The 18,009-nt window shown below is 33.9% G+C and overlaps 1 long non-coding RNA gene across 1 annotated transcript; it reads right to left on the bottom strand.

Annotated features, from left to right (window-relative positions):
• Window positions 1–407: 407 nt before the first annotated feature.
• On the bottom strand, window positions 408–16,332 carry LOC113507194. The gene is made up of 3 exons (XR_003401814.1): window positions 15,558–16,332; window positions 10,614–10,618; window positions 408–419 (listed from the first exon to the last, which is right to left on the bottom strand). It is a non-coding gene; the product is annotated as an uncharacterized LOC113507194 (long non-coding RNA).
• Window positions 16,333–18,009: the final 1,677 nt, after the last annotated feature.

Genomic DNA, 18,009 nt, shown 5'->3' with positions numbered 1-18,009 from the left:
TATGTATGTATATATACATTTTATTGCGATTAGATATCGAGAATTTATAAACGCAATTGCACCCGTCTGAAACTTGAATTAGCACTAGCCAATTTTCTAGATGGAATCTAAAAATTTCCATCAAAGGTGCGGTAATTGAATACGCCATACTTGCAATATCATAATATCACAATTATCGCGCTGTCACACGACGACCCTCATCACACGCATCTGCGGTGGGATTAATCACGGATTAACTGAACTCGGGAACAAATCTGCTTCTGTTCAACGTAATCACTCGTGGCGTTTTTATTTTGTTCTTTTGTTACGTCAATGCCGTATTGACGTTGTTATGTTTTTATGATTTGAATTTTATGCAAAATATGCTTTTTAGATTTTTGAGTGAAGGAGGTTTTATTTCAAATACATTAAATGTTGACCTAGATTTGTTCTTGGCTATACAATTGTTTGATAATCGAAATTTAGGTTCTCGAAAAGAAGGTCGTGTTGCCTAACTATATTTTAGCTTACGGTGAAATGTATGTTCATATATCAACTAGGTACTTTCGGCGAGTTTAAAATGTAGTTTTCTGAATTTGGATGCCAAACACCATGTCTCGAATCGAATAAGGTGTTGCAAAGGACAATTATTTTGTTATAATAATTATTAAACAAAATTATTACACTAGACTAATGTGTTTTGGTTCCTCAACCCTTTTGAAAAAAAATCAATTAAATAAGTATGAAACTAATAACAAAGTACACATATCAAAATTCAAGTCTAAAACCTATTAAATCCTCAACCCACATACCAAATTAATCTAAAACCTTTTACATATAAGATTTAATACACAAAACGTAATTACCTGTCACGTATACCTGTATCATACCCATATTGAGTTAGGTCTATCATAATACAGGCAATATCTATAGCACTATTGTTATTACTTGAGAATTGAGATGACCTATGAATACATTAAATTAGGGTAGCTGTTTACAGTACTGTAGACACTCTGTTAATCAAATACTGTAAGTGCCTTAAAATGAATATATTGTTGGTGACATTTCGTAAGGTTTTTATGAAATAAATTTTAATTACACAGTTTCCTTACGTCAGGTTTTTTGTAAAAGTTATTTTCTTGAAAACCCGTCTTTTATTGATTTTAACTCGTTATCACTTAGGTACCACACAAATCATAGCGTGATAACGTACTAGAGTAAAATTAAAGTAACCTAGAAGATTAAAGCAAAAAAACTGCGTGCAAGAAGTGAACTTAATATTGCTAAGTTAAGTTCCACACTAAAGCTGCAAAAAGTTACTACTTCAACAGACTTGGCTTAAAAAAGACGTCTCCACAAAACCGTTACTCGACGCTCCGGCTAAAACACAACTACCCACATTATAATGCTTTAAAAACTATGCGCCCTGGAAAATATTTCTCCGGTCAAAAGTCCCGTGGGACGCGACAACTGTTCCCTGTTCGTACATGGCCCCGCATTGGGTTCCCGCTTTTAGGAACTGCATTCACTTTTATTTTATTCCAAGCACTTTTTTCGACAAAATGCTTTTAACTTTTATAGAGGTACTCATACAGAATTTTCGCGGTGAATTTCTTTTTGATATTCACGCGTGTGGTCCAGCTATTGACAGTGATGTAAGTTTTAAGTTGGTTATTTGTGCATTATAGTGTACATAAATATAAAAAAATGATTGTCATTAAAAATTTTACTGGCGCACAACATGGGGCCGGTTTGACAAAACTTTCTTCACTTTCACTTTTATCAAATCCAAAATATTCTCTTACTAACAAGCGTATGTAACAAACAGTCTGTCCAATTTAATTAGTTTACTCGTGTGGGGTCGAGGTCGCGCGACCGGAGACAGCCTCTCATGATGTATGGAGCGTGGCCCTTCAGGTCTCAGCGCCATTTCCGCACGCAGCGCCAATGATGTAGTAGCTTAGAGATTAAACTTATTACTTAACTAGCCTTTGCCTGTTACTCTGAACGTGTGAATTTTGTTCGCACCTCAAAGGAGCTTATGCCTTTTTATAAAAACCATTACAGCAGTTTTTTTGTCGTTTTGAATGAACAATTATGTAGTGTGTTTAAGTTTGGCAATTGATATACAGATTAAAGAAAATAGGTTTGAAAAGAAGTTGCCGATACGACGCGCCTCTCAAAAAACCTTCGTTTTTGCATGCTAAGGATAAAAAAATAATTAAGTGATTAATACAGAAAATTCTGTCAATCAAATCTAGAAAAGCGACCAAATTAATTTGTAGGTAGCTCGTAAAATCCCTTATCTTTAGCTATAACTGTTTTATTACTTTTATCATTAAATTTTCCGTTTGCCTTGATGCGGCTGGGTTTGGTGATTACGTCATCTTCTTAAGTAATAACTTTAACTGGAAAGGTAGTTTGACACCCTTTTGTCAAATTTTATTCTTCAGTCAACTGTCCACTTTGCTCAAAGTTTCGTCGTACGCCATTAATCAATGGTATTATTCATTTTATCCTTGCTTTTAAGTTGATTGTTTTAAGTTTCAAATTGTCTTTGATTTTAATTTAAAAATTCACCTCTATGGAAAGCTGTGATTAAAATAATATGTATTATACAATATTAAAATTGTATAATCTTCCTATTTTGAATACTATGTAGGTATACGTCATTGGCTACACATACATTTCACTTAACTGAAAGAAAAACACACACACAATTCTATATAGATTTTCTACCCAAAAAGTAAAAATTACTGATATTGCTCTAGTAGTTTCTCAAAGTTATATTATGTTTACTAAGTATTTATCGTAAACAAATACACAATTTTCATCTTGTCTTGATTTATTTCACGAAAAAACTGCTTTAAATCTAAGTTTTGTCAAATGAACCCTAGACCCAGCTAAAGAAGGAAAAAAACCTACCTAACAAAAAAACTCCACAAAGTAGGTAGTTCCATTAACTAAATAACATTAAAAGGGTCATCTGAAGTCAGTGTAAAATAACTCACAAAAGAGATTTGTTTCTTGAGCATTCTATTCATCACTACTGAGATCTCGAGTGGACTCTGGCTTTAGAGAAAATTGGATGTCTTACTGCGTCGTTGTCGGATTTATAGATGTTTCATCGTCGAGAACTGATAATGTTGGATATGGTATATTGAATACTACATATTAAGAAAAATGTGATATATTTTTATGTAACAGGAAGTCACAGTTTTGTAAATAATTTAACCGTACAATAGACGTAGATTTTTTGAATGAGTTCGTAATCATTTTTGTCAATTTCCAATTCATAAATAAAATTAGTGAAAGGATTTTTCTTTAAATTATCCCTAACAAATAAAAATTCAACACAGTTAATTTTTACTAGAAAATAAATTGCAACTACCTCTGGATTCCGCATTGAATTTCAAGACTAAAGAAATAAATGTCTTCAAAATTCCAACCTTACAAACTGTGCTGTTTCGTCACCTAGGCAACGCTGTCAACTTCAAAAGGATAGGAAGATGGGCACGAACATGTTCACCTGAGGAAGCCTGACAGAGCATACGTCAGTAGGACACATCAAACGTCACGTATATCACGAAGGCTGACGTTCCATTAAGTATCTCGAATTTGGGCGACTCTATCAGATATTTACTTGGATGCATGTGTGCGTGAGTCTATACAGGTAAACATGATACATGTGCGTATGTTTTTAGTTATAGAGCTGTATATGAAACCGGTTTTTTTTTAAGATTATTTGGATAGCACTAAAAGTATCACTAAAGTTTTAAATCTAATTTAAAACACAGCATCTCAACGTATTTCAACATTCTAAGTCACGATACGTCTTGAGTATTGTGTCTTTAACGAGAAAGATTGCCAGAATGAGTGGTTGCTTGCTTCTTTATGGGCAATAGCCTTGAACTTTAATTAAATAATAGACGTTGCTGGCATTTTGGAGTTAAAGCATAAATTAGTTTTAATGCAATAACTGACCTGAACAATCAAATAGCAGGCACAAACTGATTAGTATTAAGATAGAATTATCGTAGCTTACATCGTAAAATTGACACACGTTTTAAGAGCAGTTGGCTGAAGAGCACAAGGATCAATAGCTGTGCATATAAATTTATAACAACAAACGCGATTACGACGCACGCCAAATCCGGAACACAAAAGCATTGAGCGTCAATATTTTTGGAGCCATCATTTATTAATATGCATTCGTCTGGTTTTACAGAGCAAAATGTTTTAATGTTATTTATAGAGTTGAAAGTTGAATATGAGGTTTGATAGCTGAAATCATAATTTATGCAAACAATATGTAGATTTCAACAATATTGAACCATTTATTTAAGTCATCGTTTCGTCATATTTTAATATGTCGTAAGGCAATGTGAAATATTTTTGCCTGTGTTGAAGTAAGATACCCGATACCCACAGTGTAGTATGCAGTATGACTTTCGAAAAAACAATCGAGCGTTGAGATTTCAAGAGAAGGATCACATGTGCTCTACTGGATTATCTGGACGTAAAGAAAAAAATAAACAATCTAAAAAGAAAAAATAAAAGAATAATGCAAGTTGTAACATTGAACAGAATTCCACAAGGTCCATATTTTCTTGACTCTACGTTAAAATAGCAGGATGTACACTTGTCGTTGTCAGTTAAGCTCTAAGATGAATGTTTTACTTTGGGCTCTCATCCAGAATATTCGACCATCTTCATTTAAATAATTTTGAATCCTATTAAGTATTTATATGATTTATATTTATTGAAACGGCAGGTTTTCGAAATGTCAGAAAACTGATATGCTGAAAGCTTCCGCTGCCAATATTATGTGCAGGTAGTAACGTTGATTTATTTATTGAAAATACGTAAGGAGGCATGAAATGAAAACGTTATTTGTCATCCCAACCGATTTCTTATCGTTAGCCCATTTCCAAGGACCGGACAAGGACAGTGTTACAAGTCCGACTTACAACTGATTTTGTTGGATTCCTAATTTTAAAACATGGCAAATAGTTTGTATGCTAAGTTGTATGCTCGCAGTACTAGCGCCAAAGGGTAATTTCTCCAGACTAACGATACCATGAAGTGAGTAAGCTGCATAAAACCTCTTTAAGAATTAGTGGCACAACATTGTGAAAGTGAGAACGCAGTCAATGTTGAGGATCGTGACGTCTTGCTCTCACAACGGAAAGCACCTTCCTTTAAATACTCATTCGATACGTGGCTATATCCAAACCACGTAAGAAAAGAACTATGAATTGATAAAAAATAACATCGAACAGTATATTATTCTTTTTCCATTTCCTTTTATAAACCAACACCACTAGAAGTAGGAGATACGTGTCTAATCGTATCTGGGACACTTCTCTATACAAAAACAATTCTCATTATCACATAGTGCGGCACTTACACATTAGTATTCCAGTAATGTTCTGTCATTTATCTTAGTCCAGTCACATTTTCGATTTGCTAGCTATTTGTTGATGGCATTACCGACAAAAGTAGTTTCTCGATGGGACATTTGGTGTTTTGTTTTTGGAAGAAAACATTCCTTACTAATATTTCGTTATCACCGAGATTAAATTTGCTGTCAAGGAAGTAACGTCGACAGAAAATAAAAACAGGAATTACCACACCATAAAACTGTAGACTCCCATCAAACAATTAAATTAAGAAAATTAAAGTCATAATTCTGACAAAAAATTTAATCAACACATTTTTATTGCTGAGGAACTGAGAACATTACTTTTAATATCTTGATACTTTTTCTCCTTCATTATGTGGTTTAGAAGGTTTATAAGCCTTTCGTTCTGTGATATTAAAACAAGACCGAAATTAATTTTGCCTACCATTTCGAAGGAACGCCGCGTCTAGATTTTAATAAACTGGAGGTAGAAATGCTAGGGAGGGAATAAAAAACAAAAGTGTATACTTTATCAGTTTAATAACAGAAAGATGATGGGAGTAGATTTCAGAGAAAAAAGTTAGACCTTGTAATTTTGGTGTACAGGCTGAAGGTTCAAAAGAAACGAAATGTACAGACAAAAAACTAGAATGAATATTAGTGAAACTGATAAGGTTAGATAGAAACAAGTGCAGTTTGAACATTGGACGATCAAGTCAGCATGACAAATCAATTATTTACCTACGTGCAAGATTAGATAAGAAATCGTTTGCCCATTCGGTGTAAATATTAATTTTATGATTTTATCATCCAGATGGTATCAGTAACGATGACTATGAAAATTTATAAAAAATTAATTGCCAATAAAGGCATTTACATTGAGAACCTTCTTCATTTTGAAGTCGGTAAAATACTGATAAGATTTTATGATTTTTAAATAAACGAATTGATTATGAGATTAGCAACAATATAATGAGTGACATAATAATATGTCATGTTCATTTAATAACATGCAAGATTAAACTACCTATCGATTTAGTGATATTACAGTATAAAAGGTCAATATTAAAATTTATGACGTGCGGTTTGATTCCCAATTTATTGGTTAACGCACCTTTATAGCAAGCCACTAATTTGTGTGACATTTAATTAATTGTAAGCGCATATTTGCGGTGAATATTCATGAGAACCGAATTAAATATTATTAACAACCCTTTATTATGTAAATTAAAATTTAGCTGACTGGACATTAACATGCATGTGTAGTAGAATAGCATTCAGAGTCAAATCACAGTCAAGTGAACGGCCGTTACACTCATGGGGAAAATAAAGGCGTTAGTTAGGAACTAAAATGGCAAATAGAATTAGCTGAATTCGAGGCACGAAGCGAACGCGCAGCAGAAAATTCAATTATAGTGATTAGTTTCACCCTGCAACTCGGTTTTGAACTAAAAGTATCTGCTCAATTTTTATAAAGCGATATTGTACTGTAGGACAATGGAATAAGAGCTAAATTTGTTGGTTGAGCATTAGATTGATGTGAATGCCAATCACGTGTTGCTTAACTTCTGGTTCCCACCTGAATTTATGGGATAATGCTGGAAAGGAAATTAGGTTCGCGTCGATTATTCGACAACAAAGAGCTAAGGAAGTCACTTAAAGAACAAGAAGTTAAAAAGATGGAAATGGAGCTCCTTCTACCGAGATTAGATTGTTCGTTACCCAAGCTAGGAGGTCCCTTTCTCACCGTGCGATCTATCAATGTATGTATTTAACAATTGAATTAGATGTGTGACCTTTTTAAGTTAAGGAACTTTTTAGTGATCTGTCAACACTTTTTTTGTAGCAAATCCGAATGCGGTAACGAAAAAAAAATTTCGTTTTACTAAATAACACAATGCTATTTAACCGAAAATAAAAGATAAATAGATATAATCTTCGCAAATAAAGCGAACTTAGGGATTATTTTGTGTTTATTGGCTGAAGTTGATTCTCGGGACATTGGGAGCCGTTTATAACCCTTGTAGTCACGACCAGACGTTGTTAAATGTTTATTAATGCCGATTTACAGTTTATGTTTACTATTCTAGATGTTCCTAACTTCATCGTCTTGTTGAACATTCACATTCTATTGAATTACTTTGTAATTTATTTCATCTTTATTGTCAGATAATTTTGTAGAATAAAAGCAAAAAGTTGCAATTTTTATGGCTATTCTGTCTGCTAGTATACCGTTTAAAAATTCAATTGTTTCATTCTTGCTAGTGTAATAGTATAACATTGGCAATATTTATTGGTACTTGATTTTATTTGAGAGAATAAAGTTGCTATATGTATACCTATCTATGTATTAAGCTACAAGTACTTCAATATACCTACATATATACACGTGTCTTGGCAGCTATTAACGTATTATCAAAACTGATATCCTCAAATCCTATGGTCTTAAGGTACAATAGTTCATGTCATGAAGATTAGTAAATTTCTTTTGAATATAACCATACAAAGGTACATAGTTCGTTATGGATACTGAAAAAACCTATAGATGTCCTACTGCTAGGCTCAGATCTCTTGCTCATGCTAACCATTGATCACCTTGCTGGCACATTTTTATGGGCGAATTCAACTTCCATATTTGAGAACCAAGTTTCCTCACGATGTTTTCCTTCTATGATGTCTTAGGTTATTTAAGAAAGTGCATGAAACATTGAACTTCGCCTGCTCTGGGATCGAACCGTTTTGTATAATGTGCATACTTAAAGGACAAGAATGAATAAAACCTAAAAAGTACTTAATATATCATTTCAAAACCACAGCCGTCTAAAACATGAATTTGCTTTTCAATGCTCTTACGCCCTTATGTCAATTGTTATTTAAAATATATTTCAGAGGTTATAACCTCTTTATAATTCCTAATTTATGTATGAGACCTAGTGTGTATTCAAACGTCAAGTATTCAAGAATGAAAGAGTGTTTCAACAATGCTGCAATGAATAATGGAACTGAAAAGGTTTTGAATTAAAGCGAGTTTTTAAATATAGTAAAAACATTAAGTGATGAAAATACGAATTTTAAAATGCATTCGCGTCTGGTCTATCTTCGGGCACGTTACGCGGATCACTTATCAAGTTGAAGACATTCCCATTTCGCTATGCGGTCATTAATCGTGGTGCAAGAGTTTGTGCAATCGAGTCGACGAGTTAATATGCTTCCATATTTCTCCCCCGGGCAGTGCTTATTGCGATTTGGTCCGTCCACATTTATGTATTGCTAAAGTTGTACGACAAAATGAAATAGAAATCACGTGTTGTTAGTTTTATTGGACGCGAATTGTTCGCTCTGATGTATTGAACAACGGTTATTACTTGAGTAGTGTTGACAATAAATAAGAAAATTGTTTTGTAAATGAAATTATTTCGTGATCTTTAATAGAACTATTCATTTTCGTAATGCATTATTTTGTCCTCTTCAATTTGATTAAAACACGATGTGACAAAAATTTAACAAATTTTCTCAAGAAAATTATAGTTACAAAAATTAATACCATAAATTCCAGAACCGTTATTATAAAAACAAGTAGGTAATACCCGATAAAAATTCCGGCCGCGAAATACGAGACAGCCTGAAACGCAAATACTTGGCACCACCTTAAGAATCCCGGGTGTGCTATGCAATCTAATTTGAAAGTCACCATTATTCCTCGCGCGCCATACCGAGTCACGTCCATTGTTTCTCGACAGCCTTCCATCCTTATTGATGTTTCGAAATCACATCTTTTATTGCCATCCTTTGTCAACTGATAAGAATTTTTATGACTTTGTTTTATTCCCTTTTTGTTATCATTTCCAAGGATCACACATGTCATGTTTTGTCACATTCAAATGCAACATAAATCTTATCAAAGTTACCGAACGAAATTGGTGAAGTTGCCATTAAATTGATTCCATAAATGCTGAGTTTCAACTCACATAAATTTTGGAAACATAATATCGTACATTGTAACAAAAGATAGGACTTTGTGGCGAGCAAATGTTGAGCATTGAGAAATGTCACATATACAAACCACACCATACTTGTGAACAATCCGTTATAAATTACAACTTTGTTTCCCGACTCCACAAACTTTGTTCATTCAAATTTAAACCTTACGGGCACGATATTGGGATTGTCGTTTGAAAAGATCTCATTTTCGGACTGCAAAGATATGTTTGTAAAGTAACGTAATTTGCCTGTGGCAATTATAACAATCACTTTCATGAACTGTAGGCTTGTTTGCGTATTGTGTTCCGTGAATGTCATGTTTTAAGTCCTTTACTTTATAATTATGTTGGATTAAAGATTTTATGATTTAGAACCTTAATTTGTTTTTGTTTGTTCTATATTTATGCGATATATTAATCATGTAACATTAATATTATGTGGTATAATGGTTTTAGAGTTGATGGTAGATTGATGAAATTTAATGGACGCGTATAATTACTTTGCATTTAATTAATATACGAATAGGCTTAACTGAACATTAATATGTTATTCGGAGTACTCTATTAAATGAATGATGTTCTTTTCATCAATCACTATAATTATTTATTGATTTCAATGATTAATGTGCTAATTGCTTGTTGATATCATTTTGCTTTTAAGAAACATGAAGGTACAGATTGAGTCGAAATTCTGCTGGTGGAAGGGATCCAAAGGGCACATCGCCACGTCTAAAAGTAAATTTTTTGATGGGGGAAAGAGAGATTTTACTGCCGTTCTACCCCATGTTTTGTTCTGTCACGGTTCTAAAACTATAATGTTATCAGAGGGAAATTGTTCGACGCGGGTGGGACCGCAGAGGGCTGGCATTTGCTTTGCCAGACGCTGCTTCTCAGACTGTAGTCTGTACTCTACTGAATCATGGACAGCTGCTAGTCAATTATATGAAATGTATGTAAAATATTTTCAGTTTGAATTTGCTCGTTCCACGTTTGATACAAGTTTAGAGGACATTTTCATCATCAACAATTCCTTTTCCCAAATATGTTTTCGTCGGGTCTCCCAGTCGAGCCGTATAGCGCCAGGACTCACAATGTAATGTGGCTTCCAAAACATGGTGGTGGTCACCTATCCACGGGCCGACCGTGTCAATCGTAGCTCAGTCTGAGATCGGAGTGTGGAGTTATAGGTTATCCACGAGCTATGTTTTGGTAAAGGAAAAAAAATATAAAAAGGAGATCGGCATGCAAACTTGACCTGTTTTTAAGAGAAACATGCAAGGCCAAGTCACATATGTAGCATTACTAAAGGATTACTTTAAATCGACGTAGAGATCGAATGAGAAGTGACGTGTTGTCAGTTAAGCATTTAGAAAGACATTAAAGCTTAAATAAGTTCTCAAAGCAAACAAGTGAAAGGAAGAATGGATTAGAAATAGACCAGTGATTCTACAAGGTAATGGAAACAACAATAAAAAATAAAATACTAGTCACAGAAAAATACATTTTCTAGACAGAATATCATAAAACTAACATAAATATAGAAAATATTACATTATCTTCCATATTATCCTACATAACATATTATTATTACGTAAGTCTTATAATTACAGTATTAGGTAACAATGTTGCCCTTATTTTCATTTCAGCGACTATCCGTCTTCATTTGTTACTGTACGAAAATATTTATGTGTATTTTGGCGGCTCCGGTGTCATGACACAATTATTTTGTTGGCACAGCCGACTTTTATAATTTCATTTCGATACATGTGAATTTTGGGATAAGGTTTTTCTTTTTTTTTGAGTTCCGAAGCCAAGTGGTAGACTAACATAAAATGGCTCTGGTGATGTAATACATTTGGGTTTATAACAACAAATTTACAATATTTTTTATTGTAAAACCCACCCATCACAGCTTCTTAATTGTTTTTGTTTAGGGAGAAGAAAGTGTGCGCTTTGATAGTAAATTAGTTAACTAAATAAATTGAATTCGATTGGTCATGAATTTAACCATCAATCCGTACACTGCTACTATGCCTTCCTAAATTAATAGTTCACTTGTTTTCTATCATTAATGAGCCACCACAATCAACAATGAAACGTCTGATCTTGATTTGGGTTATTCGAGAAAATTCAATAAAAAATTCAAATCTATGCTGCGGTGACCCTACTCAACTGCTAATGGACATTAATATTTACTAGAAATCCTGAGAATTCGATTGTCTTGCTGGCTTGTTTGTTTCTCTAAATACTAGTTCTATTTTAATTTTATAATAACTGTGCCATGTTTATGCTGCAAAGTCGTTTCATTTACTTTAGTACTAAAAGACTGTAAAGTTGCTCAGAACATTTTAGACAGGAGATAATTGCCTACGGTAGGACCAAAATAGTAAATAACATTCAAACTAAAGGTTCAGCAGATGTCTAAGCTGGATAATATTATTAAAAAGTTATACAGTTGGTGTCAGCAAACAACTAAGGACGGATTTTCGGAAAATAATTTTGTCACAATACAATAATGTCACCAAAATTCAAATCCTGTATTAACCTTTAAGCAAAAGGTCACAAGGACGAATTAGCTTCTGCGGTTCAACGTCCTGTACCGGCCACTTATCACATTGAGGTACTGACAGCACAAAAGCCAATCAACACAATATAATTAACCAGATACCGGAAAAAAGCACAACTAATCTCAACAAGCGGGATCATTAACAGCATTCCATTTTCTGAATTCGAAAAGATTAAAATTCCATATCGTCACTGATCTGTTTTTGTTGCTGACTGTACACACTACATGTATACTTGTTAGTACACCTCAACACAGCAGCTTACTAATACAGTCTGGCTAGGTAGGTACATACAGGTGCACAAATGAATCAGTGGCCGCGGTCGCCGTGTGGCATCGATCAATTTCGTGTGACGATACAGTGCTTGCATTTGGAATGGTTGCAACCGGAACTTGATAGTGCCCATTTGATTTAACCTTTGAACATTGCTTTGATAAAATGTTAGGAGGTGGAGAATTTTAATGTTATTATATGAACGTGCGTCGGGTTTTGATTTTATTGTCTTTTAAGGATTTTCTTGAAGGGATAATGTGTATGTCTTGCTTTTTATGACAAGATAATATTTTATAAAAAAAGATAAAACTAAATTCAAAATATTCGAATCTCTACAGAGATCGTCCCCTTCTATAGTCTTTATATCTTATATCATAAATATACAAGATGTACGTTTATTTTATTTATGTATTTGCTCTGTCATAAGAGTATCATTAATAAACTGACTTTCCTCAATTTATCCAATTAATGGAGAGGGTATAACATCGATATCACAGTTTTCCTTGTTTTCGGAGACTGCGCCAGATACTCAAGCATACAATCCGTTTATCGTTGGTCAAGTAATCCAACGTTCTGAACAGCTTCCATTGTTCCGAAAAATAAAAGATAAGAGTCCACAAAACTGAGCTGCAACCAAACTGGCCCGTAAATTCCCATTTCTAGTAAGAACCAAGGGGGCGGACACCCACGCCACGATGAGAGGATACAGTTTTAAAACAATCGTTTTGCAGAAGTCAATATAATGTAGTACATTTTTCACTGTCGCTTTTACAGTGAATTGTGCATTCGTAAATCACCCTTACATAACTACACGCTTGATACAAAAAGTGGGAATGAAATAAATGTACTTTTGCGACAGGAGCGCTAAGCGCTTGAAGAATTTTCCAACTGGTTACGTTCCATGCTAGTTGAAAGTGTTTACGACAGATGCAATGAATATTTTAGATTATTTCAAATACGATTTGAACGGCGCGCATTCCGCGGTCCATCATTTCCAATTTCATTTTTGTGAATTGCGAAATATAATATTCGTGTTTTGTTTTTAGATAGTTTGTGGTAAGCCGCAAATAGTGAACATAGCTCGAATATAAAACGGGTTTAATACATAGCGGACCAAAAATTGAGATAATTTTTCGAATCTAAATACATCAATTCCATGAAGCTCAAAATCAACTAAATTCTTTTTTAGTCCTTACTAATATAATAAATGGCTTTTTTGGTACAAACTAATATAAAGGACTAAAAAAGGCAATAAAATTAGTGGAACCCTTTGTTTCGTTTAAGGCAGTAAACAATTCGTAACGTCACAAGTAGACTTAAGATAGAGTAGAAAAGTCTTTTACAATTGCGAATCTCAGTTTCTTGGTAATAAATTAAGAAGTAATCCTCAAAGCTGTGTAGGTACAACGGCAATGTTTTTGGTCTTACAATTGTTATAGTAACGTTCTCTAAAAGGACGCTACAAGTTTTAACGAATTGTTTTTCCTGTTATTTCGAGAAACAGGGTTATGTTTGGTAGGTACCCTGTAGGTTACAAACCTTTTCCAGAAATTTCTCGGATGGACTTGTAGCTAAGTGAACGGATCATAAAAGGTAATCTTTTAAAGGTTGGCCTATTTCAGGATGAATAACAACTGACATATCGAGTTCAAGGACTTCTCGGAATTACTATGTTTTACACGAGCTTGCCTCGCGGTGAATAATATTTTTACCAGACTTCTAGGGTTTTTTTTACGTATCAAAAAGACTACACCAGAGTTCAATGAAAAATTAAACGTGGGATCCGACATAAAGTTGACAATAACAAACGCCGGTTGTTCATCCACCGTTGATTGATTTTTATTCACAGTTACAGTCAAATTGTAGCAGAATGAAATTTAATAGGTTCCGACTTTTCAGTCGCCAGTTACAACGTACCTATCGAAATTTTTGTATTCCTTTTTAATGGAAATACAAAATGATTCGCTCTTTTGTTTTTTAAATTGAATGGATTCTTGATTACATCGGGTAATAGCTTATCTTCACGCTTGGTTTCACCGACAGTGTGAACAGGACTGTAAGTATTGACTGCGCAGTTTTGTTTAAAGCACCAATATCTGTGATGCGTAAATCATCGAGTTTTATCTGTTATTACATAGAAATGGTCGTAATTTTAATAAATTTGTGTTTATCAAACGTTGTTCCTTCGCCCATATACTTACGTACATACGTTTCCATTTTGTATAAAGTCATGGTACATTAACTTTGCATTTTCACGACTTAATTGTCGACATGAGCGAGTCGTATCATATCATTAGAAATAATATTGAGAGAAGAAAAGCCAGCGACGAGTTAACACATTATCTTAGGCGTGCCGTTCTGTGATATTTTGAGTGTAAGCGTAATATATTAAACTCGAAATTACGCCTTGAATAATTGGCCTATTTTCTGTAGCTTTCACGTGTCTGCTTTTAAGGGCTAGACACTTGGTACTATCAGAAGTTTAACATGAAAATGGTTTAGCCACGTAAATAACCTATTATTAAACAAAGGTGCCTTACAATGAGAAGACACACTGGTTCACTTGCATCTTGTTGTTTTTGGGTGACCTCTTAAAGTAAGTTGCAGTTGTGGTAACAAGATGCTGCAATTTTGCCGCAAAGTACTCTGAGCGCAATTTTGGTAGTCTTACCTTAAATAGTGGAAGGCCCCATTACTCTTATATCTCAATCCCGAGTTTTCACGATGTTTTCCTTGGCCGACTGTTTGCAGTATTTGACTGGTACATACAAGCAACTGGTACACCAAACTACATACTTACAAAATATAATCTTCTTTTCCGTTGTACGAATTTAAATCTTGTACCGCGGGGGTTAAATCAACATTCAAATTCCACGGTCAAAGACATCCAGACATAGAATGCTTGTCCTACATTGATGGAACCCGTGGCCCCTCACGAATAGTGCCTTAGGCGTGGTGATAGAACACTCGGCTCTCCGTGCAGTCAATTCGAGCAACATAAAAGCGTGATATGTAGTCATTTACACTAATTAGAATAAAACACAAAGACAACTTGCACCTAGATTTAATAAAAACGGCTCTCATTCAAAGTGCTGGTTTCAAGTAACAAGACATACATTATAATGCTCCAGATTTAATAATGTCAATGTATAAAGGAGTCTTTGTATCTTAAATGTAATTTAGCCAAGAATATCCAGCGGAGTAACGAAGCAACCTATCTTAAATGCACAGTACCGCATTTGGCGGGCGGCGGTCGACAATTGAGACAAAATGGGTGCTTATTTTAAAAGAGAACATTTTTGTTTAATGAAAAGTTTTAGTGTACGTGTTAAACATAAATTATTATTTAAATTTTACCTAGATTGACATGACTGTTTGTAAATAATGTAATCTTTGATTCAGATCAATAATTATAAGACGTTCATTCTTGTCTTATTTGCAAACGAAATAAATATAACATAGAAATTATATAAAAAATCTTACAAAATACTAAAAGTCGCATAGATACATCAAAATAGATTCCATTCAAATTTATAAGACAAACAATGACGACAGAATCTTATAAATATAATTTCGTCTGTATTCAATCGAGTTTAAAAACAGCTAGAAACTATCCCACCTACAAAGTGCAGAATTATACGAAATGAAATCTAATCGATGGCTTGTATCTTAAACTATTCCGATCGTATCTAGTCGCAGCAGCTGCGGTTGAATCTCATTATTTACAGAAAATACGTAAATATGTACATAAGAACGAAAGAGACCGCACCGCACCGCGGCCGGGCCGAGAGTAAGCCTCATCAATATTCTATTGCGTCTACATTCAAGACTGATATATCTTCCGCCTTTTTTGCACTACTTAAAGACGTTCCAACTACCATACATAGTTAAAATACTTCGCAACTTTAAAGTTAGGCAGCGGAAAACTTTTAGAAGCCTCTACTGTATTATGGTCAATAGCAACTGAGTGAAAAGTACAAAAAAAACGAAGTGTAAGTCCGCAAAAAGTTGGAAGTTAAATGTTTTCGAGTTTCGCTGGGATTTTTTATCGTAGTTTCTCAGTAGAAATGTTCTTTATGGTTATTTTACAGTTCTTGATAAAAGCAGTATGAAAACGATATTGTCACTTAGCGCTGTGAAGTGTCTTTGTGGCGTCTCTTTCTGTATTCATAGAATTTCGTCTTGATGCTTTAGATATTACACAATCGTACTACTGAGAGATCTGGGTATTCTTTGTGGGGATACCTTGCATCGTTTAGTTAATTTTACTTTGTGTAGCAAATATTTCGATACGATTTTTTTATGAAGTTGCCTTCAATGTAGTTATAAATACAGGTGACTTTTAAAGCAATGTTCTCTTTTTTGTGGTGAAACACTCCCACGAAAATGTTGATAATTTTAATTAAACGATATAAATAATACCAGAACGTAATCGATACTATTAGTTAAACATCCCACACAAAACTCATTAATTTAATTGAATAAACCAGTCAAGTGCGAGTTGGAGTTCTACACCGAGTGGTCTTTACTAATAGTATTGATCCCTTGAAACCCGTCAAATTGAATGCCGTACCAGGAGTAGCTTAACAACCTACATCTTCATATTGTTAATATAGCCGCTACAGAAGTAAATAATATGCGAAAATGAAATTTGTCTATCTATCAAGTTCATTAGATATGGCTTGGTTACAGACGAACGGATAAACACCAGACCCTCAAAATCGTTTTATTTTCACCCTTCGGGAACGAAACCCAAAAAACAACAACCTTTATTTTCGGGTATCAGATAAAATCGATTGCATCTCATCAGTTAAGCACTCAATCATCCCTCAGATCCCATTAAACAATCAAACAAAATTGAAATTCCCGCCGATAAACTTTTATTTTCACTTGACAAATACAATTAACGTGGACATGAAATTTTATTACCCACTAATATTTATAAAGATAGATGGGATCGTTTGATGTTTAGATGAATTTGACTCGAGTTTCTATTAAATATTAAATGTTAAATATTTAATGTCTCGGTTTGAATCAGTCATTTTTGACAGTAACCAGTCTTATGACTGACCATCATGATTAATATGTATAGGGTAGGGAATTGTTAAGTAATTCAAATTAGTTTAATGAGTTAGATTTAAGTGGTTCTGTTTTCTTACATTTTTTATGTCTCCGTACTCAATGGTTTACAACAAACCTATCATATATCATTTGAGATTCGACAAAATTTCTTCGATCTCTATATTTATTTAGCGGCAACAGAAATACATATTCTGTGATAATTTCTAGTCTTTTGTCTAGCGATGGTTTATGAGATACGGGCCGGAGAAACCTGGAAAGAGCGGTGCCTCAGTAATAGGATATCATTTAACCCTTTGATATTCCAACTCTTTTATTACGTGTGTTATAAAAAAACATAGTATATACGTCGAATTACAAAAATAAATTGAAATTACATCACATAAATGAATGATACTAGGATTACATTAATTTATAATTAATCCCATCGAAACTGACGATACTTGCTTAATTTTGTCCAGTAATTTGCATGAAATAATTATTTATTCCAATTATTAATTCTTTATCCGGTGTGCTGAGCGCCCGCAAATTATAAAATATTTGCGTAGGAGTATTTCATTTAGTATTTATTTGACAATTAACAACAAAAACAACTTGGTTTAGTTACTGATCAATACTCAATATTTATGAAAATATAATCTTCAAACTATATCGACATCTCTTCGTTCGTTAAAGTGGCGTCATTGCCGTGAATGTCATGTCGGAAGATTTCACCGAACTTTTTGATGAA

Source organism: Trichoplusia ni, chromosome 2 (genome assembly GCF_003590095.1).
Source record: "Trichoplusia ni isolate ovarian cell line Hi5 chromosome 2, tn1, whole genome shotgun sequence".
Classification (NCBI taxonomy): domain Eukaryota; kingdom Metazoa; phylum Arthropoda; class Insecta; order Lepidoptera; family Noctuidae; genus Trichoplusia; species Trichoplusia ni.
This window is presented reverse-complemented; position numbering and strand designations above follow the sequence as displayed.